General features: G+C 41.7%; 1 protein-coding gene across 2 annotated transcripts in view; it reads right to left on the bottom strand.

Moving 5' to 3' along the window:
* Nucleotides 1-1,816: 1,816 nt before the first annotated feature.
* The window catches only part of ralgps2 (Ral GEF with PH domain and SH3 binding motif 2), a 574,026-nt gene continuing 566,542 nt past the window's right edge, over nucleotides 1,817-9,300 (bottom strand). The window contains exon 23 of one of the 2 annotated variants that reach the window (XR_005945530.1): nucleotides 1,817-2,006. The gene's annotated coding sequence lies outside the window, so the exon portion shown is untranslated. The remainder of the gene's footprint in view (nucleotides 2,007-9,300) is intronic. The other variant, XR_005945531.1, reaches the window with a different exon arrangement.

Here is a 9,300-nt window from a genome sequence, read left to right as displayed (position 1 = left end):
TATTGGAAGTAAGCATTAGCTTGTCAAGAAATTTAATGCAAACACAAAATTGTAAGATTTCTTATGTTAATCATTGGACAGATTTTCATGGGATAGGCAAACTATAACCCAGTAAAAACACCTGTGTTATCATAACAAGAAATTATCGGACTAAAAATCCAATTCGTTTTAAGACATCAGCATAATGTGAATGTGGCAAATAGGGTTTAAGGGTTGGCATTTTGGATGTGACCAATCTCTATCAACATTACACACATTGTATTTCCAAAAAAACCTCCATTGTCATTGGGAGGGACTTTTTCCGATATTTGACTCCATTACTGGCACGCACCTTCAAATCATACGCATTTATGCAATCATTTAGTCCCCTTTAGACATCTTTACAATCAGTATTAAATTACACACAGATAAATAAGACAGAGACAGGTCATGAAATGAACCATTCAGTGGGAGTGACCCATTTAAAATTGTTTACTCCATAGAAAATTTCTGAGAACTGCATGTATCTTTCTGGATTTTTAAAAAAGGTTTTGGTAGATACTGAGCTGTATTTCCAAGTAAGGAATACTTCAAAGCAGAATGGATTTCACAATGGAGGTTTCATTTTGCAATCAAAATGGAGTGTTACAAATACAAGGTTTTATAAGATGTTTATGTATTGGACGGTCTCTTTAATTCACAATAAACTGGAGTAATGAAGAATTATGTGATCTGCTTTAACTTTTTATTGACAAGAAGTCTGTGTGGCTTGGTTACCATGGGGGCCCAGGTCGTGTGCTATTGAAATGCACACATTACATTTATACCTGTAAACAAAGGCAAAGCAGATGTTCTTGCTATTGCAGACTTCTCTCAGACACTTTGGACAGAAACAAAGGGAGTGAGAAACAAAGAGTGAGCAAGACAGGGCAGCAGTGGCTACGGTTTGCACAGGGAAAGGGCTGCTTTCTCTGTTAACTACCAGGCAGGATGCTGGGGAACACTTATCCATAGTCTAAGAGAAGAACCTGCAGTGATTTAAAGACACTGGAAGATTCACCCTGGCAAAGCCAGGAGATGAAATCACCAGAGTGGGGGCCTTACTACTGAAAGTCAGTTTGGGAATTCTCAAAACGAAGAAGACGACCTTTGATGGTCGCTAGACATTATGACTTGGCAAAATGGGGAGAAGTGAACATGTTGAAAGCTGTGAGTGACTTTAGACTGTTTTTTGAAAAGACTGAAATTCTGTGGAGAGCGTGTTGTAATGTATTTTTTTAATATATGTCATGGGATTATCGGTTGTGTTAAGGTATTAATAAGGGTTATCTTTTCTGTTTTTGGAGTTTTAGTTGCTTACTAAGTAATGTTCAGTTGCTGTAGATCAGTGAATGATCAGTGACTCATGCTGCAGTGCAACTTGGTGCACCAGTTTGGGGCGGGAAACCCATGAAGATTCTGTCAAGGTGATTGTCACAACCTATCAATCAATTGCTCCAGGCATAATGTTCATAAGCACAATGTGTCTGGGTTCAGTCTGTTCATCTTTTTGGGGGGGGGGGGGGGGGGGGGGGGGGGCGGTGCAGGGGGCGGTGGTGCTGACCTTCAGATTGCCCTGAATTTGTCCTATTCCCAAGGGTGCACCATAGTTATCAAAATTTTGTCATGTAATTTTTTTGAGAAATCATAGATGCATGGTTGTACATTGTCTGACAACCGTTTTTGGGTTGTTTAGTGCAATCTCAAAATAAATCATTGAAGGCCTTCTTGTGCATCAACCATTTCCTTAACCCATATCCAATGGCACCAAGCCCTAGCTAATGCAGTTGAGAAATACCTAGCTTGTTGCTTCCTTTGCTATGGATACCATCTCCACTCTGCAATGGTGATTAGTGCTTCTCCTTCTCAAAGTTGCTATCTAAAAGACTGAATTCTTGCATTCATGTTATGAATCGCATGGTACAAAATGCTGTCAAGTGCTCAGGTTGTGGGCATGTCCTGGTCCAAGAACCTCATCATGGAAGCCCCTACAAGCAAGGCAAAAAGGAAGATTTATTACAATGGTTTCTGGATAGACTACCTTCCAATATAGGTAATATGACAATATATTGTGAGCCATGCTGTCTTTGCACAAACTATATTTTTGTGCTTTTGAATAAGTGAATAACAGACTGAAATTGAAAGAGCACCCAGGCAGATATTGCTGTGGCCAGCCTACATCCCACCTTGTACAAATCAGCTGATAACCAAAAGACTGGTGGCTTAAGTCCACACTGGGCTGGTAAGATCCCCACTTTTCTGATAAACCTACAGGTGCAATTTTCCACCAAGTCCTAAAGGCTCACATTAATGCATTTACTTGACAGGCAAACTCAATTCATGCAACTTCTGTTTCTGTGTGAGGATGTCCTTCCTTCTCAATAGAGTCTTATACTCCTTTACTGTACCTTTTGCAAAAAAAAGGTCTCATTAATAAATAGGGAATTTAGTCCCACTTTTTGTGTAGCATTCACGAAGTTCTCACATCAGCATCATTACGACAGGCTCTTTTGCAACAGACCAACTTCAAGTCAATAAATCTTCACCACTTTCAGGGAGAGCAGCAGCTCTTTAACAGCTATTGCCTCAACAGATTTCCCGAACTCCCACCCACTCACCAGTGAGCTATATGGTGACTTAAGCTCCCTGCATTTATTTTTCATGAGGAGGGAGCTGATTAAATTTTGGCTGGCTTCACAAAGTCCTACATGCCCAATTCTCTCTATTGTCATGAACATTACTGGCATTTGTATTGTATTTGTATTGATCCCCAAATTGAGGCTCACAAGCCTTTAAGAGATACTTAGGACCAGCTAAGGAGAAAAATTGAATTATTAAAAAAAAAGAAAAAACTACAATTGCTGAAAACCTGATATAAAGCAAAAAATACTAGAACTACACGTGAGTCAGCCAGGATATTTTTTCTCCCCATAATTAATGTGCCTCTAACAGTTAAGAATGCACAGCTTTGAAGTGTGATTTCTCAGAAAGTAATTTTATAAGCTGATAACTAATGAAAGGCAGGTTTTTCTCCAAATTTTGTTCAAGAGGGTCTAAATGTTATTGGGTCTAAATGTTGTCAAATGTGTGTTTTGTTTGTGCCATGGAAATATAAATAGATCCATGTCAGTTCTAGCCTTACCAAAAGTCTGATTGTTCAGAATCTATCATGGCAGCATGAAGTTAATGTAAAATTACAAGGCCAATCTCGCAGTTCATAGAAGAGTTCATACATGCAAAAGAAATATAACAACTGACAAGACACACGTTTGAGATTGAGATTTAAAGGATTGCAAGCAGCAATTAAGAATCTTAGTAGAAGTAGTCTGAGATCCAAGTCAAAGTAAATACTGAAAAATAATGATTGTTCTCGAAGAGATTTTGAAATTTTATGCATTGCCATTGTCATCTTCGTTGAAATAACAAAGTAGTTGCAAAGCAAGCAGAACGTAGAATTGTTGATTATAGTATTTTAAATTTCTGCTCCTAGCCATAGCTTATTGCTTTGCCTCTGTTTGCAAAACCCAGAAATACAAGAATTGTTGAGTTGCGCTGTTCAAGATTTTAGCAAATGTTGTTCAGAACATTAGCACTTTCCACTGCAATGGTGTCCAATTCCTCCACATAGGTGTGAAGAACAAGATTCCCAGCTGTGCTCTCTGGTCTCCCAACGTCATCTAATTTCTCAGATGTTGAACTTTTCTGTACTTGATGACTAAGATGCTATTTCTGTTGCTCACCACATAAGGTATAAGGCTGGTTAATCACTCAGACAGTTGTTTACTTGAAAATAAATAGCTGTAACATTAAATAAGTTGCACTGCATAAATCATAGTTTAAGTTACTAAAGCTTAGTTCTGGCTAACTTGGTGGGGAACTGGAATTTGCATCATTCATATGCAATAACTCTTCTTGAAGTCTACCAAGGGACTATTCATTCCTAAGTCCTGTTATTTGGTAACAAATACATTAGCACCTTGTGGACAGCTTCTAATTATATAGTGCTACTTTAAAGGTCTTGTGTCCTTTGTCTTCTGTGTATTATTTAACCTATAAATATATCTGACCTAGCAGTCTTAACATTTATGCATTGGTCTGACATGCTAATTTCTGCCTTTGAAAGTGATGGGCAAAAGCAGTAGGCATCCCATAATTTCCCAGTGTACAGTATACCACTATTAATGGTTAATTGACAAAGTAGTCCAGCACATATAATGGTACATTACAAACAGTCTGACCAATAATCATTTACTTATTGGATAGTAACAACTATTCTTGTACACTTCACTACATTTTAACAAGAAAGTATGGATCCCAAGAGGTTTTCTCCTGAAATGACGAAACACAACTCTACAGATAGAAAATATCGAACCTCTCTACAGAGGAACTAGGTTAGAGTTTGGACTTCACACAAGTTTAAGAAATAAAATGCCTTCAATCATACAATACGTCAATAGTTGGAATAAAACTACTTTCCTTTTGAAACTGTGAAACATGATACTTATCTTAAACTTGCATATAAGCTTAATATCCAGCATACATTCCATGTGAAAATTATTTTTTTCCCAAATGGCACCTAATCAGCACTAGATTCAAAGGTATAATTGTCTGGAGTGTAAGGGCAATTTGTTTCTGAAATATAGCCAGATAACACTAAGGTAAAAGCATAGGTGCAATCTTCTGGCAAATATATTCCCCAGTGAAAACTTTTCCAACTTTCAATAGCAGTCTGTTTGTATTTGATAACTGATTATTTTAAAGAAGTACTGCTGGTGGCCAGTGTTAAACCACCCACATTCAAAGGTGGATTCAGATGAATAAATCAGGAAATTTAAATCTCCCTTTAAGAGAATTTTTATCCTGCATTGCATATTCTATTTCTGTGGCTTCTATGGAGTGCTCCCATATAGCCAATTCTTTGTCCTTTCTGAGGTAAGGCAGCTTTAATGTAAATGAGTTTTCAGCAGGATCTGAATTAAACTCTCAACTAAAAGAGGCATTGTGTCATTGAGAGGCAGAAGAGCCAGAATTTTTCATTACTTTTCAATGTTTGCATTTCACAATGCAAAAATGAGTTTTGGTCTGAATTGCATCAAGCTTGAATTAAAGCTACTTCTCCCTAAGAACATAAAATCTTTCTACAGCTTAGCTTCAAATATAATCCTCTGTGCAGTACCTGAATCTGAGCTCTAATGTTGCATCCCTAGATATAACACTGCGGCCCTTCATCCAGTACATTCTGGGTAACACTCTGCAGTCTAGTCATGATTCCCTGTGGTACAAGTTTTGTTGCACAATTTTGGCTCAAGAAAATTAAGTAATAAAAATACAATCAATGCATACTAAATTAAAGGACTTTTTGCTAGATTTTCTCTTTGGGGTATTCAATGCATTCCATTGCAAAAGCAAAAATGTTCATTTGTCAAAGCCATTTGGCACCTCTTGCTGTCTAGGCAATCACAAGGTCAGTAGCTGGACAGTTGGTATAATGTTATGAAATCACACATTAGTATAAATTATTGGGGAAATGGAAAATAATGGAGAAATGTGCAAAATAAATGTGTCACCTGTCGTTGAAATGCTTGGCTTTCATTTTTGAACTGATTAGTTTTATTTTTGAATTGGTCCACATTTAAGCAGAATTGGACCAAAAAACTCTCTCTTTTCACAAGATTAAAGCTGCTGAGACAACATAACTGTGAATGGATTCTTAAATGTAAAAGCTGTAGACAGTGAAAAAGGATGGCTGTACCAAACTGAATTCCCACAAGTGGCTGAACAGAGCTGATGGGCAATGTTTGTTGGTATTTCAAAAACATCAGTGCATTCCCAGATTTTGAACAAGAGGGTCTTTCTGTTTTCTGGTGCTTTCCTGCCATTAAAGAGCTTGGCCAATACATCAGTCTCAACATAGGTGGCTGTCACGACTGTGTTTGAGAGACTGAGTTGTACTAATCCCCTGAGTATCAGTAGATTGAAGAAATTCCTGGCTCCATCCTTTCTTTCTCCTTTGATTTGGCAAATCTAGGTTGAGAAAGAGTGCCTTCATCGTGGAGTTGGATTTGCACAAGTTGTTGCCTAATGTCTGAATAGTGAAGTGACCATTAATGCCAAAACAAACGATGGTCTTAGGGTACAATGTTTTTGGCAGACACTCTAAATTAATGTCTTAAGCTTTGCATCTATTTTGTTATCTATATGTAGGGAGAATGAATAATAATGGGAAAACTTTGTATACTTCATGATTATGGGCAAGTTGAAAAATTCCCAGTTCTGGGTTCTCAGAGTTTCCTGGAAACTTGGGCTTCCTCTTTTTGCAGAATCATAGTTTAATAATATCAAATTGGGAACCAATAGTTAAGACCATATTTTACATGAAAGATGTTTATGAACATTCTTTTAGTTGTTGATTAAGTAATGCACCAATTGCTTTGGCACTGAGCTACTAGACCAGGAAGTACTCATCTCATCTCTTCTGAACTGGGGGGAGTGCAGCAGTACCCCAGCTCCAGATACACCAGTAAAAATATAACACACCAATGCATGAGTGCTTGAAATGAGAAGGTTAAAAACTGAACTGTACATACATTAATATCCATGTGTCCAGACATTGGGTGACAAAGAAGATGGGGCTTGGATGGACACAGCCTCTAGCTGAATAGTGTATTGGCTGCGTAGGTGCACGTGAAGGTTGACCACTTGAGGAAGGTACGAGACAACAGCCTTTGAATAGCGAACATTTTAGAAAATGGTTGCAAGTAATCAAATAAGAAGTTTGTCTTCAATACAGCAAAGGAAGACCAAGAAACTGGTGAAGAAAGGAAGAATAGAATATGAATGCAACTTAGCAAAAAGCATAAAAACTGACTGTAAAAGCATCTATTGGTCAGTAAAAAGGGAGCTTTTGGTTAAGACAAATGTGGGTGCATTACAGACAGAGTCCAGAGAATTCATAATGGGGAAGAGGGAAATGGCAGAGAAGCTAAATGATTACTTTGGGCTGAATTTTCCCAGAATTGCACTAAGTATGGTAACGGGTGGGTAAAATGGAGTCCTACCCACCGATGAAAATGGTGGGTTTTCACATTGTATCTTACCAAGCCTGGCTCATTATATATTCACTCCTGTGAAACACACCAATTCCATGGTGGGTGGGCTCTCATTTGCCCGCTTGCCATCACCCCGCCATCTTTAAAAGGCAGTCGCCAGCAAAGCACTCATTGCCACAAAAAGGAATCTGAAGGTATCCTCCCTGAAGTCTCGTCACAGCGCTCACCCACACCCTCCACCAGCGCAGAGACATACGCCTTGGTGGGACCTAGCTTTAGAGCAGCTTCGGGACCGTAAACTCGTGAGCACATCGCAGTTTCTGATCCACAGCAGGTAGAGGCAGGTCCCCGGCACTCAGAGAACTGCTGGAGGTCAGAACGTTGCTCAGTCCGAGTCAGATAACGAGCCTCTGGACTCGGTCATGGTACAGCTGCTGAAGCTGCAAAGGCAAGTTTGAGAACATCAGGACTGGATGGCTGCCGCACTCCTCAGATTGCAAGGCACAATAGGGGAGTCCATCTGTCTTCAGGTTGAGGTGATAGCACCGGCATTGCAACGCACTGAGGTCAGCACTGGCAGAATGGTGGCCGCATTGGAGACCTTGGTCCAGGATGTCACTCCTGCACTGCTGCGTGGGCTTAACTCCATCACTGATGCCAAATTGGCCTCCAACAGTGTGTACGCAAGAAGGATGCTGGGCAACCCGATCTCACTCCAGCTACCCCTTCTGCTCAGGGAGTCAGCCAGGGGCCCTTGGGCACCCATAGGGAGGTGGTTCAGCAGGTGCACGCTCCGGGGCCATCCACTTAGGTGACTCTGGGAGTGACCAGCCCATCTGACTCCCCTCTTCCTGTGACCTCTGCAGCTCCAGTTTCACAGGCCGAGGAGGGCGCCACTGCCACACAGCAGGAGCCTGAAAGCAGACCGGGGCTCTCCAGAGGACACCCACCAAAGTAATCACAGACAGGGCGTCACAGTCAGCAGGAGGCCTCCACCTCCGCTGTGGATGTCTGGGGAGCACCAAGACATAGCGGCAGGGTTAGGACAGTTCAAGGGAATTAGTTGCACAGCCTGGGAATGGGTGTTAATCACTTGTACATAACGTTCACTATTGTCGATAATCTCTCAAGAATATCCCCCTGCCTATGGCTCCTGGTTCTGATGAGCTGTGTTTTTGTCACTCAGATGTGAAACCTTTCTGCAAAAGATAAAAGGCAGGTATCTCAGTCCAGGGCCTCTTCCTTGTGTTCTGTGCGGCCTTCAGACCAAAGTGATGGTCCAGCATCACACTCCTTGGAAACATTACTGATGCCTGCACCTGGGCAGTGCTGGTCATTGCTGCCAGAACGTAGTGGGTAGGCGCCAGAGTTCTCTCATACTGTGTGTGTGCTCTTGGCACTTTTAATGTGGGGCTGGCCCCATTATACCAGCATCTGCAAACCAGCTCCTGAATGGATGAGTTGCTGAAGGCGGACACAGCATCAGCTACATCTAAAGTTTCATGGCTGCGCCTCTGAGATGGCCCAGATCATGGAGCTCAAGCGGGCTGCCCTCAGCCAGACAAGAGTCAGACATTCTCAGAGGCCACGTGAAGATCTATGGAGTGTCCTCACTGCATGTTGTCATCATCCTCCTGTGATCGAGCAACTATTAGGGCATTCACCACATCTCCATGACAGGAACATTCTCTCAGAGGGCTTTGGCATAGAGATAAGCCTGGCTGGAGTCAAAGGTTCACAACTGAGAGGATCTATGGTGACACCTCACTGTATGTCATCATCATCCTCCACAAATTTGGCAGCTACGAGGGCCTCCCAAGTGCACCTGCCTCGTCTAGCCAGTGCGAAAGCCTCATACCCATCGTCACCACCTAGGATCCCCTCATCCTCATCCCTGTCAGCATCCTCCTCATCAGAAGAGACATGCAGCTCCTCCACCTCCTTCTCAGCCAGCTCTTCACCCTGGTGCAGCGCCAGGTTGTAAAGGGCGCAGCAGACAACAACGATGTGTGACACCCTCTGCAGACTGTATTGCAGGGCTCCACCAGATTGGTCCAGGCACCAGAACTGCATCTTCAGCTCCACCAAGGTCTGCTCCAAGTTGCGAGCTGCTGCATGAGCCTCATTATAGTGTCATTCTGCTGCAGTCTGAAGCCGCCACATGGGTGTCATCACCTACGGCCTCTGCGGGTAGCCCTTGTCCCCAACGAACCAACCCTGTAGCCTCTATGGA

The sequence above is a fragment of the Carcharodon carcharias genome, chromosome 16 (assembly GCF_017639515.1).
Source record: "Carcharodon carcharias isolate sCarCar2 chromosome 16, sCarCar2.pri, whole genome shotgun sequence".
NCBI classification, from domain to species: Eukaryota; Metazoa; Chordata; class Chondrichthyes; order Lamniformes; family Lamnidae; genus Carcharodon; species Carcharodon carcharias.
This window is presented reverse-complemented; position numbering and strand designations above follow the sequence as displayed.